The sequence below is a fragment of the Microtus ochrogaster genome, linkage group LG4 (genome assembly GCF_000317375.1).
Source record: "Microtus ochrogaster isolate Prairie Vole_2 linkage group LG4, MicOch1.0, whole genome shotgun sequence".
NCBI lineage: Eukaryota > Metazoa > Chordata > Mammalia > Rodentia > Cricetidae > Microtus > Microtus ochrogaster.
This window is the reverse complement of record NC_022030.1, coordinates 7,806,741-7,829,221: the sequence shown is the minus strand read 5'-3', so window position 1 is coordinate 7,829,221 and position 22,481 is coordinate 7,806,741.

Genomic DNA, 22,481 nt, shown 5'->3' with positions numbered 1-22,481 from the left:
ATTTAGACAGATGTGTAGACAGATGTGTTGTCTCTCACAGGACACAGATGATGGCAGCTTTCCCATGACCGGAGGGTGGTTTTCAGCCCTCAGTGTCAAAAGGTCACACTTCAGCCACTTGCACAAGTCTCCCAAGCATGGGCATTGGAAGCGGGAACTAGCTTGAACTAGACAAAGCTACTACAGTCAAACAATGTAACCAGGTGTTACCACAGCTAGAGATGGTATCTCTGCAATGTTTGTGAGGTCTAAGACTCATCAGTCGGCTGAGAAGATTCTAAAATTGTGACAAGGGGGGGGGGGCTGGAAGCCAGTGCAACTGTGGGGCCTATTGGGGTTGGTTATTGTAGATAATTGTGATTACTCCTTACTTGGGAGTGGGTGAGGGAGAAAGAGAGAGAGGGGAAATGGAGACAGACAGAGATACAGACAAACAGACAGACAGACACAAGCATACACACAGAGGGAGGAGGGAAGGAGAGAGGGAGGGAGAGAGAGAGAGAGAAAGACCTATGCGCTGATGAGACAAAAACATGTAAAACTATGTTAGGGTCCAGCCTCTGGGTAGGCCCCACTGTCTGCTGCAGTTTCCTCTCGCAGACACCAACAGGCAACAGATTGAGACATGTTTTTTATGACTCTCTAGCTAACAGACTTGCCAGTTTTAGAATCTCTCACCTGGGAAATGAGTTAACATCAAAGTGGATATTGGTACCATGCCCTGCTCATCTTTCCTTGCCTCCTTCCCTGGAATAGGAGGGCCTGGCAGCAGGCACATGCTACAAAGTCTCCTCCATCCTCAGAAAGGCACCAAACCAAGACCTTACTTCCACCACATGAGCTCTGATTTCTGTCTTCAGAGACAATGATGTGCTGTCAGGCTCTAGTGCTGGACCTGAGCTCTCCTTGGAGTGCCTGGCATCTCTGTCTTGCTGTCTGTGGGACTAACCTCTAATAAACACCTTCCTCCCCACAGGATGGTTGGGATGGAAGGACAGAGATGAGAGCAAGAAAAGAGATATTTTGATTGAGGGAGCCATTATGGGACGAGCAAGAAAACTGGCCCTAGAGAAATTCCCAGGAATCCACAAGACCCCAAGCAATAGAGGAGAGGGTGCCCGAACTGGCCTTGCCCTGTTGTCATATTGATGAATATCTTAAATGTCATCATAGAATTTTATCCAACAACTGATGGAAACAGACGCAGAGACCCACAGTAGAGCACTGGGCTGAGCTCCCCAAGTCCAGTTGAAGAGTTGGACGAGTGAGAACATGAACAAAAAGGTCACTGAAACAATTTTCCTGAGCTAATGGGAGCTCACCACCTCTGGCTGGACAGGGAAAGAACCAGCATAGGTCCAAACTAGTCCCTCTGAATGTGGGTGACAGTTGCATGGCTGGGGTAGAATACAGAGCCTTTGGCAGTGGCACCAGGACTTATCCCTACTGTTTGTACTGGCTTTTAGGGAACCTGTTCTCTTTGGATGGATACCTTGCTCAACATATATGATAGGGAGGGCCTTGAACTTTCCTCAAAACAATGTGCCTTACCCTCTCTGAGGAGTGGATGGGGTGTGGAGTGAGGGGTTAGGTGGAGGGGAAGAGAAGGAGGAGAGGGAGAAGGAACAGGGATTGGTGTATAAAATGAAAAAGATAGTTTGTTTTCTTCTTAAAAAATAAATTAAATTAAAAAAAAACTGCTTTCTCCCAATGACAAGTCCCAGCACCCCACCTGAAGCCCTGTCCCAACAGAAAACAGCACTGTCGGGAACCATTCTGCTCATCTCTGACAGGATGTGAAGGGTACCCCACAGGGCGAGAGGAAGCACACCGTGTTCCTCTGTGGGGCCACACCCTAACTGCAGAAACCCTCATTGCATCCTCAGAGGGCTAGGTGCTTTCTCACCAGTGACTCTGGAACTAAGATGACCAGATTTCTGAAGTGACCACCTTCTCGGCAGCATCTAAGCCAGAACAGCCTCCTCTTTTCAGAAAACACCTGAGAATTCCTCAGAACTCTCTGGCGGGGGGGCTCCATGGTTTTTCTGTGGAGTGTTCTTCCATATTGTGCAAAGAAAGAAGACATCATTCTAAAGGCTACAAAGGGAAGACACTCTCAAAAAATAGAACCAAAAACTGGTTAACAACTTTCTGTTTTAAAATTAATTCTCTTTGATTTATTTTACATACCAACCACAGTTTCCCCTCTCTCCTCTCCCCTTCTTGCCTCACCTTCTCCCATCTATCCCCTCAGCCCCATTTATTTCTCTGTCTCAGTTCAGACAGGGGCCAGCCTCCCATGGGTGTCAACAAAGAATGGCACACTAAGTAAAGGCAAGACCAAGCTCCTCCCTTGCATCAAGGTAACCTAGCCTGGGGAATAGGTTCCCAAAAGCCAGGGACAAGTCCTGATCCCATTGCTGGGAGTCCAACAAACATCGATCTACACAACTCTCACACACATGCAGAAGGTCCTATGTCTAAGCCATGCTGGCTCCCTAGCTGTCAGTCCAGAGTCCATGAGCTCTTACTAGTTCAGGTTAACTGTCTCTGTGGGTACTCCAGTGATGACCTTGAACCCCACCCCCAGGCTTGTATGAACCCTCTCCCTTTCTTCAACTGTACTTCTGGAACTCAGCCCAGTGCTTGAGAGGCTCTCTAAGAGTTACTAGTGGCGAATCCGACTGTGGGAGCTGTTCAGTTCAGGCACCCTCTCCACTATTGCTAGTAGTCTTACTGGATTCATTCTTCTAGATTCCTGGGACTTTCACTGGCACCGGGTTTTTCCCTAACCCCAAAATGTCCCCCCCCATCAAGACATCTCTTTCATTACTCTCCCCCCTCTATCCTGCCCCCAACCCATCCATCCTGATCTTTCATGTTCCAATCCCCATTCCCTCTACCCCCAATTTACCCTGGAGATCACCTCTATTTCCCATTCCCAGGGAAATCCATGTGTGCCTCGTTTCGTTGGGGATGTGGATTGTAGCGTGGTATCCTTATGGTCTTTACAACTAATAACCACTTACCATATCTGTCTTTCTGAGTCTGAGTTACCTCACTCAGAATGATTTTTTTCCTAGTTCCATCCTTTTGCCTGCAAATTTCATGAGGTCATTGTTTTTTGCAACTGAGTGTAATACTCCATTACGTAAATGTACCATAATTTTTTATCCATTCTATGATTGAGGGACATTTAAGTTGTTTCCAAGTTCTGGTTATTATGAATAATGCTACTATGAACATAGTTGAGCAATTGTCCATATGGTATGATTGAGCATCATTTGAAAGGACAATATTCAACTACACATGGAAAAACAAAAATCCCAGGATAGTTAAAGCAATCTTGTACAATAAAGGAACTTCCAGAGGTACCACTATCTCTGACTTCAAGTAATAAAAACTGCTTGATATTGGCATAAAAACAGATGGGGGATCAATGGAATCTAAACGAAGTGATGGAGGAAGGTCATTGGTTAAAAAAATAAAGAAACTGCTTGGCTGGCCCTCATAGGTTAGAACATAGGTGGGTGGAGTAAACAGAACAGAATGCTGGGAGGAAGAGGAAGTGAGCTCAGACTCGACTGCTCTGCTCTCTGGAGCAGATGCCATGCTCCCCTCTCCAGGGCACACGCGATGAAGCTCTGATCCAGGATGGACGTAGGCTAGAATCTTCCTGGTAAGTGCACCTCGTGGTGCTACATAGATTATTAGAAATGGGTTAAGAGGCTGAAACTAGTGGGCCAAGCAGTGCTTAAATGAATACAGTTTGTATGTTGTTATTTCTGGGCATAAGCTAGCCAGGCAGCCGGGGTGCTGGGGATGCAGCCCCGCCACTCTTATTACAACAACGAAGACCATGACATAAATACATACACCTATAAACACCTGAGTTTTGACAAGGCAGTCAAAATTATACAATAGAAAAAAAGAAAGCATTTTCAACAAATGGTTCTGGCATAGATGTCAGCATGTAGAAGAATGAAAATAGATCCATATTTCTCACCCTGCATCCAGCTTAAGTCTAAGTGAATCAAAGATCTCAACATAAATCCAGTTACACCAAATTTGATAGTAGAGAAAATGAGAAGTAGTTTTGAACATAATGTCACAGAAGACAACTTCTTGAGCATAACACCAGTAGCACAGTTGCTGAGATTAACAATTAATAAAAGGGACCTCTTAAAACTGAAAAACTTCTAAAAGGCAAAGGACAGGGTAAATAAAATAAAACAACAACTTACAGAATAGGAAAAGACCTTCACCAACCCCACAACTGACAGAGGGCTGATATCCAAAATAAATAAAGAACTCAAAAACTATATATCAAAATACCAAATAATCCAATTAAAATATGAGATAAAGATTTAAACAGAAAATTCTCAACAGAAGAATCTCAAATGGCCAAGATAATCTTTATGAATTGTTCAATATCCTTAGCTATCAGGAAAATGAAAAACAAAACAACTGTGAGATACCATCTTATGCTGTGGGAAGCTTTTCTGTATATGTGTTGCTTTTATAGGTTAATGAATAAAGAAACTTCTTGGACCTACAGCAGGGCAGAATAGAGGTAGGTGAGAAAATTAAACTGAAGGCTGGGAGAAAGTAGGTAGAGTCAGAGAGACACCATGTAGCTGTAGTAGGAGACAGATTCAATTGAAACCTTGTTGGTATACTACAAGCCTCTTGGTAAAGTACAAAATAATTGGAATGGGTTAATTTAAGATGTAAAAGCTAGCTAGGAATATGCTAAAGTCATTGGCCAAGCAGTATTGTAATATTATAGTTTTGGTGTGATTATTTTGGGTCTGGGCCACCAGGAAATGAATGAGCAGCCTTCATACACATTGGCACCAACATAGATGACTTACATCCATAAAACTTGAGAGAGCTTGGAAAGGAATTCTACACACAAAAGAATAGAGTTAAACATGGCTTCTTGGTAGCCAGTATGTCTTTTTTTTTGGATGCCTGTTTTCTGGTGATGAGCAGGGGCACTGTGGCTCCTTTGAGAGAGGTTTCCTGATTCAGCATTAGTAGCAAAACAACAACAACAAAAATGTGTGGCTTCTTTAAGAAATGGTGACTCACTGTGATAGTTGAACATACAGCTCTGGCTTCTTCATCAGGTCAAGCACTTAAATGGGGTCCATGAGCAGTGTATTACAAATTGCTTAATGGTGACAGACCTACTGTGACCCTGAATCTGGGGTGGAGAGAATGGCTCTCAGAGGTAGTGAACATGCCTCTGCCATGCTGAACTGGGCAGAGTAAGCAGGCAGGACTGTGGAGTTGGTCCTATTCATGCCTGCTTAGCACTTGAAAAAAAAAACACTCCTGGTCAAAAACAATTACAGATATGCACACAATAAAAACAAATATAGATACAAAGACCATTAAATGGGTCACAGTGTTAGATAAATGTACATAGGCTTGGGAGAGAGAAGAAATAGTTATAAAAAGAAGTAAATTGTTTTATTAAAAAAGAAATAAAGCAAAGTCTTTAAAGAGACAGAGTCAGACATCATAGATTAAAGGAGTAAAGAAAAAGGAGCCACATAAAGATAGAATATATACAGAGAGTCTGGATTATGTATTGTTGTGTTTTCTTTGATTTTTTGACTGAGAATGAGCTAAGTACAGACATTTCATTGTACATGCTGCTAAGCTAAACCAACAAACATATTTTAAAGGTATCTTGACTTCAAAATTTGGGTTTAAGGATATGTTGCTTTGAAAAAGAGGTTCTGCTTCTGTTTCCACAGAGGATAAGAACCTGTGGATTCTTTCCAGACTAATGTGGTTTAATGGACAAAGACCCCTTGAATGGTCTCAGTGAACTCCCCAAAAGAAAATACTTCTCCCAACAAAAATCAGAAACCAGTTTAGAGAGAACTACACCCCAATTCCCAAATATTGTTTATAAATGTTTGTTTACATTCAAAGGAGGAAATGCTATAGAGATGAATACTTTGCCTTGGTATAGATCTTGGTATATTCATATAAATTTAAGGTCAATTTTGTTACATGTATATTTCTGCTACTGATTAAGGTACTGTGTTTGTATAGTTCATCTAAAAATGTAATGTATAATTAAAAATACAGGTTAATATATAGTCATCTATAATAGTCAAACTGCAGTCATGTTAGTTAGGTTTCCTAGATGTACAGAGATATAGTTTAGTTAGATAGATATTCTTCAAACCTTTCAAAGACTAACAGAATATAGAATTTAAAATGTTTTAAGTACCTAGGACTTTTCATGACAATGAGATACATCTGTCCTGGCAGCACCAATCTACTTCAAGAGGATGATGGGTATTGAATAGACTCCTCATGGAGTTTGTTAGACATTTGGGCAAGAAACTGCTCTTGCTTGGACTGCTTGATGTTATGCTGTAAGAACTGGACATGCAGGACCAACAGAAAAATGGCTGCTGAACTTGCCTAAAGGTGAGATGGTCCTTTGGGGTTCCTGCTTCATGAAAGAGTCTGCTAGGCATTCTACAGGACATAGAGGAAAGTGACTAACACACTGCCAATATAGGTGGAACTGTCGTTGAAATTTTATGCTTCATGGAAAAGTCTGCTGAATACTATGGGTCGGTAGGGTGAATGATATGGCTCTAACTTCATCCTTCTGCAGGTGGACAGCCAGTTTTGTCAGCAGCATTTGTTTAATAAGCCACTTTTTGTTTTACATCCGAACTTACCACCTTTGTCAAAACTTAGATGGCCATAGCTTTATTGGTTTATTTCAGCTTCTTTATTTTGTTCAATTGATCTCCCTATCTGTTTTTATGGAAGTCCTCATCACTGTGACTCTATAGTATTACTTGGGGTTAGATATTGTGATACCCAAGCTCCTTAAGATTTCTTTGGCTCTTTGTAGTCTTTTGTGTTCCATATAAATTTTTGGATTGCCTTTTTTCCTAATTTTGTTAAGTATGACATTGAGATTGTGATAAATATTGCATTGAACCAGTAGATTGACTTTGGTAGTATATCTCTTTTCATGATATTAATTCTACCAGCCAAGAGGCAAGAAAGGTCTTTCCTTCATCTATTAGAACCACACATACTTTTACCTTCAAGTCACTTCTGTGCTGTATATTGTGCTGACTATCTTCAGTCTCAACCCAACTATCATTCATGCTCTACCAATAGTAACATAGTTCTGTAGTACCTACTGTGTGCAGGTAATACTCCAGGCCCTGCCTGTATTAAGTCATATAACCATTATGACAACCCTATAAAATAAAATCAATGCCATAATCAATGAGGTTCACCATTAATCCTATGCAGTCCTATCATTATAGCCCCCAAATGATGGTGGCCTTTATTGAGGAAGAGCTTCAGTGTTGGGAGCAGAAGCATTGGCTCAGTGAGTGAAGTGCAAGCATGAAGATTTATGTTTGGGTCCCTAGCACTCACATTAAAGCCAGGTATGTGGTCCACAAGATGGCTTGGGGGACAAAGACACTTCCAGCCAAATCTGATGGCCTGAGTTCACTCTCCAGAAGAGAGGAGCTACTTCTACCATTTCTTTATTCTGTTTTAAATTTTCATGCAATCTGTTTTGATCGTATTCTTTTACCTCCTCTAACTCCTCCCTGATTCTTTCTCTCCCTAAAACCCAAGCTCATGTTCTTTCTCTCTCTTTAAAAACAAAACAAGACTGAAAATCAAACTAAACCAAAAAACAAACAAATAAAAAAAGCATACAACAACAACAAAATAATCCCACAAAAATGCGTTGACTCCATTGTCTGTTGTTTAACTACTCCAAAAGCCTGCCTGGAAGTGTAATAGATATATCCATCATCACTCCACTGGAAAATAAAACAATACAAACCACTACCACCAACAACAACAACAACAATAACAAAACTGACTTTTCCCTCTTCCAGCATCTATCAATTCCAAGTAGTTTTATTTTTTTTTTTCCAAATAGCTTCTTTTAGATAGGAGTAGAGTTTTGTTCCCACTTAGCTTCTTCATGATAGAATTTTGTCTGTCTTGAATTTGTGTAGGTCTTGTGCAAGTTGTCACAGCTTCTGTGAGTTTGTATTGCATCATCCCTGCGGTGTCTGCAAAATCCTTAAAGTCCTTCACCATGTCTGGCTCTTACAACCTTTCTACCTCCTCTTCCACATAGATCCTTGAGCCTTTTAAATAAAGGACTCTTGTTTAGGGATGAGACCTCCAAAGTCTCCCACCTTCTGTATGTTGCCCAGTTATGGGCAGTATTTAAAAGAATACAATTTGTGTGTTGTTATTTCAGGTATAAAGCTAGCCGTGTGGGAACCAGGTGGGATGAAAAGCAGGCCTGCCCGCAGCCCCTTCTACAACTAGAACTCATATTGCAAATGTCTTCTTGGGTACAGTGAGATTGTTCAGTGAGTAAAGGTGCCCACCAGTAAACACTATGGCCTGACTTAGATATACAGAACCAGCATGGAGGAAGGAGGGAACTGTTACCAGCAGGTTGTTCTCTGACTTCCACACCCTGTCATGGTGCATAAGCACACACACACAGACACACACACATCTACGCATGCATGCACACACATATGTGTACAACATCAATAATTGAAAGCAGTAATGGTGCCTTTTTATGTGGAAATAATCACCACAGTCCCTGTGAATGTATCCTCTGTTTTCTTCAGAGCCTTTAGGTGGAGCATTTCCCTGGCAGTTCTGTCCTTGGTGAGGGTAGTGAAGCAGGTATCCTTACAACCACAGCCAGATGAAGTAACTGAAACAGAGAGCTGAGATGGCTTGTCCTGGATCCTGGTCACCCAACTAACTAATAATGGCAGAGTCCAGGTAATAATGACAGAGCGAGTCCAGGTAAGACACCACACCATTGGTACAGGGCAAACCACCCTACTTCAACAAGCTTTCAGGGGAACTGGAAAAAGCAAGAGATGTTCTTAAACCATTCCAGCCACTCAATATAGTACATGAGTTTTGCCAGAAAAATAATGAGACAAAAAAAACAAACAAACAACAACAACAACAACAAAAAAGGAAGACAACAGTATTTTGAAGTCTAAGAGTAATTGTAAGAGATCAGGGAGCCTGTTCTGACCTAGGTTCTCTCTCTCTCTCTCTCTCTCTCTCTCTCTCTCTCTCTCTCCCCCCCCCCCCCCCGAGGTCTGCTTTTATCTGAGGGGAGATGGGATGGGGAGAGGGAAGTGAGAGTGAGGGGAGAGGGGAGTGAAGGTGGGGGGTGTGAATCTGGAGAAACCGGGGTGGGGGGAGGAAGAAGAAACCGCAGTTAGGATGTAGCATTTGAGAGAAAATAAAAATAAAATAATAAAATAAAATTTTAAAAAGTAATTGCAAATGTTTGGCTGGACAGTGGTGTTGCATACTTTTATGGTTTTAAATGTGATGGATATTCTGATTGGGAGGATTTTATTTCTCCATACACGTTCACTTATTCTCTACATGGATTCTCTATTCCTGCTTTTGTTTGGTTTCCTTGGTTAGTTACCTTTTTGGTTTAGGAAGTGGAGAGGAAGATTTTTTTTTAAATTTTGTTTCCTATGCAACCAGGTTTCAAATCTGCGCAGAGACCAGAGACCAGAAGAGGGCAGTGTGAGCTAACAAAACAGAAGCCAGACGCCACAGACCCTGAACACACTGCCTGTTCTGTTCAGACACTAGGCGGTTTCTGTGTTTGCAACACTGATTAAAAACTCTTTGAAAGAATGGAAGGGAAAAGAGAGAGACGGAAGAAGAAAGGAGGGGAGATAGATGGCTTTGGGCGTCTACTCATTGAAAAAGATGAGGGGAGACTGTAGGAAGAAACATTTAAGCACTGGCTGGGTGTGACCTTGAACTAAGTGCTTCAAAGACAAAACTGCCTCCTGGAAAAGGAGAAACACTAAGAAATCACACTGCTTTCAATTGGATCTGTTCTTGGAAGCTTCTGTTTAGCTATTTATGAAAGAGATGCTTTGGTTGAGAAGGCCATGCCAGAACCCACCAGTCCTTACACAAGGGTGACCCGGTAACAAGAGGTAGAAGGAATGAAAGCCAAGGGTGACAGTGGCCGTGTGGTGTGTTCTGTGCCTGACAACCATACATGCTTACCACGCTCATGGATAAAGCGTGTCCATGCCCTATACTCTTAAGGACTAGAAGAAAAAAGAAACTGCCCAGAGATCTATTTATAAATGATGGGAATTACAATTAGACTACTTCCTCTGTATGCAGTCCCAGTAGGCAAGTTGGCTTAGTTCCCAGCTTTGCTGAGGACCTGCCTGCTCAGAAGGTGACTGTCAGAGCCCGAGGAGAAAGTAGGAGTGGCAAACTCTCCCAAGTGTGGAGGGAGTGTCTGCTGCTACATAGGGAAGGGGATGCATAAAAAGAAAGAGAAAGCAAAACTTCTACCTCAGCAGCTGGGGATGCTGAGGCAGGTGTGAGCTCAGACTTCTGGGATTTCCATGGTGTCGTGCAGTAGAAAGGAAACGTGGCAAGTGAGTGGGAATCTTAGGTAGAGGAAACTTAGGCAGGCATGTGTTTAGCATTGTAGAAAGAGATCAGTCCTAGTGTCTGGATCCTGGGGCACTGAGAAGGATAGAGAGGGGTGGTTCGCAGAAAGAAGGGGATGGGAGGAGCAAAAATGTGCATGGGAGAGAAGACATGTCTAGACATCTTCGAGTGCACACTCCATGTTCATAGCTTAGATTTGATGCGAAGTCAATTCCATAAAGACCTGAGCCACGTGATATAAACCATACAAATCGGGGAACACCGCAGAAAATCTGTTTCCATTGTGTGTGCATACATGTGTGTGTTGTATATGTGATAGGCAGCTGTACAATGTTGATGAGGGTGGCAATCTTAATGCCAAAACTCATTGCCTCAGTGGTTCTCAATCTTTCTAATCCTGCAACTTTTAATACAGCTCCTCATGTGGTGACCCCGCAGCCACAAAATTATTGTCGTTACTACTTCATGTCTGCAACTTTGCTACTGTTGTGAATTGTAATGTAAATATCTCTGAGTTTGGTGGTCTTTGGGGATCTCGGCGTAGAGGTTGAGAAACACTGCTCTATACCATCTACTGCTGGTTCAAACAGCAACGTCACAGGAGCTGGTCTGACAGGCACACAAGAGGCAGAACAGGGACATTGCTGGGACAGCAGCGAACTGCAGCAGCAATACAGCCCAGCCTTCCTTTTCCTTCTGCTGTGAGTGAAGATCTATCTCTCTGCCCATGTGTACACCCTAATTGTACCTCCCACCACTGTACCCATCAATACTCACTTCAGAAATATTAGATTACTGTGAACGGTAAGGTTTCTTCTCCCTAACAATCTGCTTCTTGGTATTTTTCACATGATACATAAGTGGGATTCTCCGCTTTGGGATTTGATCACTGCTGATGAAAAGACAGAAAATAAAAACATGGCCTGTACTTGGGCAATGCTACTGCACTGTAGCTGAACGATTGCCTGGGAATGTCAACAGAATGCTTGAGGTATCCAAGCTATATACTGATGTGAGATTCCCCTTTCTATGCTGTGAATATGTTTTATTGTCATGGTTAATAAAGAAGCTGCTTCTGGCCAATGGTTTAACAGAGTATAGTCAGGCTGGAAGAAAGAGAGAGAGAAAGAGAGAGAGAGAGAGAGAGAGAGAGAGAGAGAGAGAGAGAGAGAGAGAGAAGGCAGAGTCAGAGAGAAGCCTTGTAGCTGCCACAGGAGACAGACAGAACCTTACCAGTAGGCCACAACCATGTGGCAATACACAGATTAATAGAAATGGGTTGATTTGAGATGATAGCTAGAAATACGCTTAAGCTATTGGCCAAACAGTATTGCAATTAATACAGTTTCTGTGTGATTATTTCAGGTCTGGGTGGCTGGGAATGAGTGAGAAGCCTCTGACTACAATATACAACACAGAAAATGCTTAAAAAGAAACCATGTTTTCCCTACCTTTTCAGTTTTTTGTTTGTTTGTTTGTTTGTTTTGATATGATGCTAGCCCAATAGATCTTAACAATTTTGCTAGCAGGCACCTTTTTATAAATGTACTCAAAGCTTAACTCCCTGCCATACTAAAAAATGGATTTATTTAATATTTTACTTTTATAAAGCTCGGTAGATTCAATTGAAGGCCCTTGTCTTTAAAGTTTTAGAAAACAATTATTAATGTATTGTGCCCTGCCCCAAATCATTCTGTTCTGCATGTAATGTTTCCTTTTTCATTTTTATACTTATGACAGTCATTATTTACTTCATAGGGAACAAATCATAGTGGGGAACATGTGTGTGTGTGTGTTTGTGTGTGTTTATCTGTGTGCATATATGCACGTGTGTCTCTTGTGGGCATGCATGTGCATGTATGCTTGTGTAGTTCTCTCTGTGTGTGTGCCCTTCATGGTAGCACTAAAGAGAGCTTTAAATCCTTGAAACCCCATATTTTAATAGAAACAGAATAGGATTGTTTTGGCAATAAAAACTTGTAGTATAATCTTTTTCTTGTCTTTGTTTCCTCCTGACTTTTACGAAGTTCTGGCAAGAATAAGCTCAGGTGGAATGAAGCCACAGCCTTCGTTAAGGTTTAATGAAAGGGTGCCCATCACAATATGCTCTTAAAACACAACCAAAAGCTTTATTCGTGTTTCAGATCCACTTTCCAGGGTGCTAGGTTGAGGTCTTCTGTTGACCATGAGAACATGCAGCTCCATGTTTACTACATACATGTGTTAGCTGTAGTTCTGGACTCATCACTGACAGAAACCTATTTAATCCTTCTGGTACCTTCCATGAGAACAGGAATATTGTTCTACCTGCATTAGAGAAAAGGACAGTGAGACAGATCATGATAAGTTCCCCGCCCAGAGCCCACAGGGTGACACTGAGGTCTGTGCTCTGCTGCTTTCCATGAGAGTCTGAGCACTTGACCTCTAAGCCTGTAGAGATGACTGGAAAATAATGTCTCAGCTAGTGATGGGGAACTCCTTATGTGAAAGGAAGGGAGCTGCAGCCACAAGAAGTTGTTTCTCTATTCCTCTGTCCTAAGTCCATCCTTCCATCCTTCTTTCCTTCCTTCCTTTCCTCCCTCCTTCTTTCCTTCCTTCCTTCTTTCCTTCCTTCCTTTCCTCCCTCCTTCTTTCCTTCCTTCCTTCCTTCTTTCCTTCCTTCCTTTCCTCCCTCCTTCTTTCCTTCCCCTCCCTCCCTCCTTCCTTCCCTCCCTCCCTCCCGCCCTCCCTTCCTTCCTCTCCTCTCATCTTTTCCTCTCCTCCTTCCTCTTCTTGCTTCTTCTCCCTTCACATTAATGTCCACCAGAGGTGCATTGAATGCAGCTTCCAGGCACTTGGAAAGTGACAACCCAACCCCTCTCAACACTCCGCTTATCCCCTGGAGCTGTGACAAATGCTCAGAACTAGTTCTGCATACAAAACAGTTGGGAAATTCACTACCTTTGCTGAGGAAAAAAAAAAACAGCTTTCACAAAAACTGTTTCCCCTTGTTCTGTTACTGTTTTGTCTGCTTTCTATATTCTGTGGCTTCTATCCTCACTCTTGCTAGATTTTTTTGCATTGAATATTTAAAGTTACATTTAAAAGCTTTTTTCATCTCTCTTCCTTTAGGACTAGCATATCCACCCACAGTAGAACTTCTTTAAGGGTCTCTCTAATTTCAAGATCACCATTAGCATTTGAAGAATTCAAAAATATGAGGTCCCTGCTACAGAGCTACCTGCACACCTGTATTTACCTTTGCACTAATTCACAACAGCAAGAAGATGGGAGACATCAGTGTGTCCTCCAAAAGTTGAATGGGCCCCAAATGTGGTTCTTATGAACAATGAGATTGCATTTATCTGGAAAGACAAGTGAAAATATAATGTTTGCAAGAACATAGATGGATATGGGAAGCTGTCAAGCAAGGTAGCACACATGGAGAAGCACAGATGGGGCATGTACTCTCTCATATGAGCGTCTTAGCTTTTAATGTTTGCATGTACACATGCTGGTGCTCATGAGTGTAAGTACAGGCTATGGAACGTGAAAGGGGAGCGTGCGATGGGGGGAGTTGAGGAAATGGGGAGTAGTAACAAGACACATGCAATCTGGAAGAAGAGGAGGTGAGAGGGCCTGGGAGAGCAGGGAGACAAGAGAAAGAAGTAAGGGAAAGAATTTTTTAAAAATTGTTTTAATGCCATAATGAGACCTTTATACTTTATATGCTTCTAAACTCCCAGGGGAGCCCAGACAAAGGCAGTGGTCTCCACAGCTGCTAGACCAATAGCAAACTGGTATTGTCTGAAGTTTTTGCAAAATATAACTAGCAGCTAGCAAGGAGAAGAGAAGAGTTAGGAACTAGAAACATTCTCCCCTGACTATAATTTCATACCTGCTTTAAATTTCAAAGGGCAAAGAGAAAGTAATATTAGATAAATATCAGCTCTTGGGGGCGATGTTTTTAAACTTCAGTTTTGATGAGAACCTTTTAACGTATATTTTGGTCTTTTATTTCTTTGTCCAGCATGTACGTTGGGGGTCATAGTATGTGAACAGATGGAATATACGACAGGGGCCGACTAATTAACATTAAAGACAGGAGACCCATTGTCTTCCTATAACTCCCATCCATCTACCTTCATCTCTGTCACCATGGCACCTAGCAATTCTGTGCCTGAGGGTTGTGAATACACTACTAAACACAATCAACCTCCCAGAATGCCGCTTCCTCATGTGCAAGAAGCTGGGTCTGCATTTGTGCCGAGATGCTTGGGGATGTCGGCAGCTAAGTTGCCACTTCTGAGGGAGGTGAGACTGCAGAGATTTTTGTGCAAAGTTTCGAACTTTCAGATGAATAGAAAAAGGATGTATTTTAAAACTTACTCAGGACAGTCTTGTAGTTTCCAGCTACAAATGCCAAGACTAGAGCTACCCCAGGAGTTTAAAGCAAAAGAACATTAGCAAGTGTGTGGCTCTCACAACCCTGCACTCTGTACAGCCTGTTGATGGCTCAAGGGAAGCAGGCACTCCCCTAAGACCTTTATAATCAATGCTTTTTCTTGGACTTTCCTTATATGCTTGGGTGGAATTTCCTTATCAACATGGGGCGTTTTGAGCCCTATGAAAGTTCTCAGATGTAATCTTTGAGTTTTTCCCTGGATGTCCTGTACAGACTGTGGCAGACCATCGACAATAAATAACTAGATGTGGTTGAATTACTTACACAACCCAGTGATAAATCATGTCTAGGTCTACACCCAGAAGACATATTCGGACAGCTACATTCACTAGAGCGTCATTCACAACAAGCAAGATGTGAAAGTAGTCCCAATTTTTATCAATAGATGAGTGGATAAAAACTGTGACCTAAATAAATTGCTATTACATTTTTAAAGATAGATTCTGTCACATGTTGAAGCATAGAGATTCTAAATGCAATAGGGTAGCTTAAAGATAATTACAACTTATTGCTACTTACAGGTTTTATCAAAATAGTTAAAGCCACAGAAACAGAAAGTGGACTAGTAGGTTTTAAGGGCTGGAAGGAAGGAAACTGGAAAATTGGTGTTTATTGGATAGACTTCAGATTTGCAAGATGAAAGCAGTCTGAATATCTGCTGCATAATAAAGTGAACATACCGAATTCTAATGAATTGTGAACTTGAAAGCCGAATTTGATGTTATATGTCATAATGGAAATAACAGATATTCTTGGCATCTTGCCCTGAGTCCAAGGGTCAGTTTGTGGTATAGGGTGAACTCAGCAGCTGGTCTGGACAGGACATTAGAAAGGTAGTCCTTATCAAAGAAAGCTGTTCCTCAGCTAAAGGTGCATACATTAGAGTTGGCTGGAATTGGCAAAGCCTGCCTCCCAACATGCTCCTGGACTGCTTGGTGCCTCATGGGCTACTGTCGACAGCCCAGGATCTTCTTTCCAAAAAGTCACACATGACAGGTCATTCAAGTAATAATAAAATAATAAAAATTATCAATGGGCTAGCAAAGACTTTGAGCTTGAGGGTGTAGTGTTTTTCTTCTTTTGATTCAACTTTCTAAAGAAAGAATAAAAAGTGATCGATCCATCTCTTTGTGATATTTTTATACTTATGTGTCATTGTACTTTGTTACTATCCATATCTCTCCCACCACTCTCCCATCCCCCATCCCTCACTGCTTCCCTCTTCTCTTTTAGTATTCCATTACCATCCTACCCAGGGGGGTTTTAACTGGAAGATATTTCCTTGGGGTGGTTGATCTAGCTCTCTTTTCATATACCTCCTCATAGAGAAGACTTTCTATTACTTGGACAGTAATAATGTCTTAGAAATAATGAATTCAATCCATTATGCAGCAAGAAAGAAGTCTAAGAAGGAAGGGACTCGTCAACCAAGGTTGTCTAAAGAAACACTTGTGAAGCTGAGGTTAGCATTTCTAGTAGGAGTGGCAATTGTACCTCTGTGGCATTTAGGTATTTATTCTGTGGTGAGCTCTCACTAGGGAGATGAAGCTAGCTACAAGCTCTCAATGCTTCTGCCTCATCTCTCAAATTGCAAGTGTGGGATTTCAGGTGAGTGCCCGGCTCTGTGGTGCTTTAAGAGAGAATTCATCCAGATTCAGTATGGCGGGAAAGGCAATGCACCTATTGCAGACAAGTCCCCTACACCATCCTCTGGACCCTAGCATGGTGCAGGAGAATTGTCTGTATTCTGTCAGTCATGTTATAAATAAACGCTGATTGGCCAGGCAGGAGATATAGGTGGGAAAACCAGACAGGAAGTAGAAATGATGTAATGAGAACAGGAGAATTTTGGGAAGGAGAAAGTTGATTCCTCCCACTCCTGCCTAGACCACCGAAGCAGCAGGCTGTGATCTGCCCCACTGAAAAAAAGGTACTGAGCCACATGGCTAACATAGATCAGAAAAATGGGTTAATCAAGATGTGAGAGTTAGCCAGTGAGAGGCTAGAGCTAATGGGCCAATCAGTTTATAATTTATGGAGACCTATGTGTGATTTTATTTGGTCTAAACAGTTGTGGGGAACCAGGCAGGACAAAAACCCCAACAACAACAAACAGGCCAGCCCCCTCATGTTACACCAGCACACACATATGGAGCACAACATGAAGAGCTAGTCTCCTGATCTACCCACTTGCACTGTAAGACATACATGTTTGTTGTTTCTGCTTCCTTTCAAGGAGAATTCTAAAACAATAGAAGCTTCCCTATGTCACATTTTTATGATCTGGCTAAGTGCTTTACAGGCACAGTTTTGTTTAAATTGCCTAAGGTAGCAATTATTTTGAATCTTATTTTATATGAAGAAGAAACTAGAGTTGATGTAAGTTAAATGACTTTTTAGAGACTAGAGAAACGGCAGGGCAGAGATTTGGACCCATCTCTGATCAAAGGCCTGTAGCAGTAACAAACACAGCCATCTGCTATGTGACTACTCTGTCATCCACTGCCCACACCCAGTGCAGTTCATAAAAATTGGTTGATTGAGATCCCTCTGGTCACAGAAAAGCTTTTAAGATACACAATTATCAAGAAAAGCTAGTGACTATTAACTGTCCTCACATAAGTGTGAAATAATTCAATCTAAATACTTTAGCCAATAACCCTTTACAGAGGGCAATCTACTGTGATTCCTAAGACCATGGATTGGAGTCTGCGGTAGTCTGAAAGAAAATGTCCCCCAAAGAGAGTGGCACTATTAGGAGGTGTCACTTTGTTGGAGTAGGTGTGGCCTTGTTGGAGGAAGTATGTTACTGCGGAGGTGTGCTTTGAGGTCTCATATATGCTCAAGCCACACCCAGTGTCTCAGACTACTTCCTGTTGATTACATATCATGATGTAGGACTCTCAGCTCCAGCACCATGTCTACCTGCGCCATGTAGTACCATGATAATAATGGACTGAATCTCTAAAACTGTAAGCAACCCCAATTAAATGTTTTTCCTTTATAAGAGTTTCCATGGTCATGGTATCTCTTCACAATAGAAACCTAATTGAGACAGAATCCTGTTATTGGGTTTTATATGTCTTCAGCACCACTTAGCAGCTATGGAGCACTGGACAGGGTGTTAAACATAATCTTCTCATCTATAAAATGGACATTTAAATTTGTTCTCACAACTGGATGTGTTTATAATAGCAATGCATGGGGTACAGTAGCCACTCAGTTGCCACCGGTCACTTTAAAAAACTACTGTGAAAGATGCTAAACTTGTGGATTTGTTTGGATCCCACTGTCAATGTTTAAAAAGGAGAGAAGGAAGGTCATTTTAAAGCATGAACCAAAAGTTTCAGACTTCTGATGGAGGACTGCCTGATGCCAGTGCCCAGCTGGGGACATTGCCCCCACCAGCCTGTAATAAAATCATCCTCTGGAGAGACACCCTGAAAGCTATATGTGATGTGTAGGCTAATACAGAATGGGGGGCTGATCTGCTTGATGCTGGTAACGAGTTTGAACATCAACGACAGTCTGTTGTCCTGTGTGAGCTGTCAATGCCAGTGAACAGCTCACAGCAGTGGCACTGGGAAATCTAGACAGAGATCTGAGCTGCAGGAAAGCAAACAGAGAAGATTGGAGTAGTGTAACTATGAGAGTGAATGGCAGAAGTGTGACCAAAGACCCTGAATGTAAGACAGACAGACAGACAGACAGACAGACAGACAGACAGACAGAGAAAATGACTCCCCATTTCCCACCATTGCCAAGTGCCATGGAACCCACTGCAGCATCCTGGTGGCACACAAAGGTCCCCAAGTGGGTGGGCCTTCCACAAAATAGAAAGGGAAGGCACACTGGCACGCTCATTTTACGAAGCCCATGTTACCTTTATACCAGACAAAGACACAACAACAAAGAGAAAACTTCAGACCAATTTCCCTGATGAAAATAGATGCAAAATTAACCTATATTGTGAGCTGAATTCTTCAAGAATATATTAAGATCACATATCATAACCAAGTTTGTTTCAACCCAGAGATGCAAGTTTGGTCTAACATACATAAATCAATAAATGCTGTGTACTGTATAAAGAGACTCAAAGACAGAAATTCCAGGACCACCTTGGTAGACACAAGGTGGTCCATATGATAAAAATCCTTGCTGTGTGAGCCTGATTACCTGAGTTCAATCTCCAAGGGTCACAGTAAAGGCGCTGACCCCTGAAGGTTTTCCTTTGGCTTCCATACATGCTGTGGCACATGCAAAGCCTCATTCAAGCAACAAAAACGCATCATCATGCATATACATGTATACTAATACAAACAATGAAATGTAAATCTGTTTACTCTTCTAGTGATCTAGGGAATTGCAAAGATGGACCATTTCAAAACTGTGCTTAAAAGAATTGCTTTCTATCCCAATCAGGAGAAGACAAATTTCTATTTACGCGTCTTCTTTCTGCACCTCCCGACCCGGATGTGACTTCACATGTCAAGTCTATCACCCTTTAACTATCAGTTAGAGAGACGTTCCCGAGCTCAAGTCAGACTCCAGCCATTTAAAAAAACAAACAAACAAACAGGAACAACAACAACCAAAGAAAAATAACATAATCTGTAAATTAAATAAATAAATAGGTGTTTGGTCAGCGTTTGTTGTCTGTGTCCCAGAATTTGGTCTGTATAAATGAAAGTCAGTCTTAAGAGAGCAGGCAGCCTGGTGTGTGAGCAGCGAAGGTGGATGCCTAGAGCATGATTTCCGCAAAGATTGGGGTGGGGCTGCCTAAGGAGCCACTTTGGTTAAGTCTGCACTTCGAGGGTTTCCAGGTTACATCTGGATAGATGCTCCATACCTAAACATCTAAGCTGCTGTTTTCTTTCTGCCTCTCTCTGTTTTGCTAATGCCATGCTTTTATGACTTTTTTTTATGATCAATTCTGGTTAATTATTTAATCTCAAGCAACCAGTTTGTTCTTGGAACACTAATTAAACGTGAAGGGAAAATAAAAGGCGTAGAAACATACACTGTATCAATTATTTTAAATTCCCTTGGGATAAAACGTGAAAAAAAACAGTCAGCCTTCTTTAGAAAGTGTGTGGCTCAGATGTAGAATGTCCTTGAGATCCCTAGGTCTCTCCCCACCCTATCTGTCTTGGCCCAGTCACAGGGGCCTACATTTCCCAGAATTCTGTTCCTCTCCCTTTCTTAACCAATGAGAGGGAATAATGAAAGAAGAGCGTCACAGAATGAAACTCTTTGTTTCCTTTGGCACCCCCGGCATGGGTATGGTTCTCCCTATCTCCAACTGTTCTGGACATCCTTCTCTTGTTTCTGACCCATGAGGGATACCCAGGGCACATATGATGCTGGGGCCCCACTTTTCCAAGTGCACCCTAGCCTTCACAGGGGAAGCAGCCTACGGTCGCTAAATTCTGGGTGGCTTCACCCGGCTGGCTCTTCCAGCAGTGATGTGACCAGTCCCCCAAAATCTAGCAATGTTTCTGAATTGAGAGAAAGAGAGAGAGAGAGAGAGAGAGAGAGAGAGAGAGAGAGAGAGAGAGAGAGAGAGAGAGAAGCGGGGGCGTGAGAACCATGATGCTATAAAGAAAAAAAGAACACATTTCAGAAGAAAGAAAGAAGGGATGCTATTATGCTATTTCTATCTATGTATTAAAAAATCACTTAGGGTATGTTATTTCATTTTCATCTCGGTGGAAAACTTTATGAAGCCGACAAGTCTGCAACATTTTCTGGAGCCCTTGCCTCCTATGGTGTGTTTTAGCGAGAATCACCCTCCATGCAATCTGCCAGTGAATCTGCTAGCGCAGTTGCTCCCAGTCCACTGGACTAACAAGCAAATGCACCTTCATAGAGGCAGATGGCAGTGGAAATTACTGGACACTGGCTCTCTTCCTGAGCTTTGTGTGCTGTGGTCTCTCACATCCAGAAATGAAAGAAGTAGCTGGGGGATTGATGGTGAACCATAGAACCTTTTACGTCCTGCCTAAGACCTTCACCAATGACCGTGAAGCCAGGAATCGCCCCAGGAGCCAGCACAGCCACAGTTGCCAGAGAGTGCATTGAGAGCAGGTCCACACTGGGCACTTGCCCATCTGCTGTGCCATTCAGATTTAGCTTTTTTGATTTTTTTCTTTTTCTTTTTTAAAATAGATTTCTTTAGAGACATTACCACAACCGAGCATCCATTCCTATAGGCCACGCATGGCCTCATTAGAGGGGAACTCAATGATGACCTTTGCTTCCAACACTCTGAAAGAAGTGCTCATGCGTTTTCTGACCTTCAGAAAATGCCTATTATGGCTGGATATGTTCCCACTGCTTCTGTCTTAGTAACGATATCTTATGTGGCTCTGAAGGGCTAGGGCTACTCTGGCAGAAAGTTTATCTGATGAACTACTGTAAGAAAAGAGGCCAGAATCTCAGTGCATAAGATAAACGGTGCCAATGAACTTAAGAAGATACTTAGCAATAACAGAGCACTTCCATAAACATTAGGTCAGACTTGCTGAAGGTTTCAGGCACTCTTATAGGGAAAAAAAAGACCTGTGAGTGCTGTTCTCAACACAATTTCAGAATTTAACTATCTATGTGCTTACTGGCACTGCTATTTTCTTCTGATACAAGTGTTTGTTGTCCTTGGGTGAAACCATCTGTGGATGCATTTGAGGGCTAATCTTACTGTAATGGTGATAAAATCCATAGAATTCTCACAAACATTCCGGTTGTGAGCCTTGGGTCACTTCTACTTGAATTAGAGAATTTTTCCATTGTTTGTCTCCCATACATTTCCCTCTTTTTACTTTCATGGTTTCAGCCTTATAATGCCAAGAGTTCTTACCAAATCTACTTATAATGAAGACTTTACTGTCTTCCTAATGAATAGTGTAAAGGTTTGGGTATAACATGGCCCCCAGGCTCATGCGTTTGAGGCCAGGTTCCCAGAGGGTGGTGCCGATGAAATATGATCTACCCTGAGGACTTTAATCTCATCGTTGGGTTCTTCCTGGGAAGGATGAACCTGTTTAGGGATGTGCCTCAGTGACTGACCCTTTCTTCTCTCTAAAACTTCTTGGTGGTCACTTAGTTTCACCCCTTAGTCCCCACTATGATGCTGTGTCCCACCACACACAGGCCCAGAAGTCACAGCTCCAAGTGACCATGAACTAAAACTGCTGAATTGGGAGCCTACACAACTTCTTCCTCCCTTAAGAGGTTTCCCTTTCAGTCACAGTGACAAAAGGTGGCTAACCTAAACAGTGATGTGCAGATCAAAATGCAGGTGAGAGCCGATGTGGCAAATGCAAGACTATTGCTCTATCAACAATCAATCTTTTTTTCTTTATATAAGAGAAACATTCCAGCAATTTCCTCCTCTTAAATGAAGAGCAGCAGCTATTGTAGAATTATTTAATCCATCATAAAATCCTTAAATTTTCATTTCTATAGAAACAAATCCAAAGTTTTAAGTTAGCCTAATCTAAAATTATTTTTCTTTCTTTCCTTTCTTCCT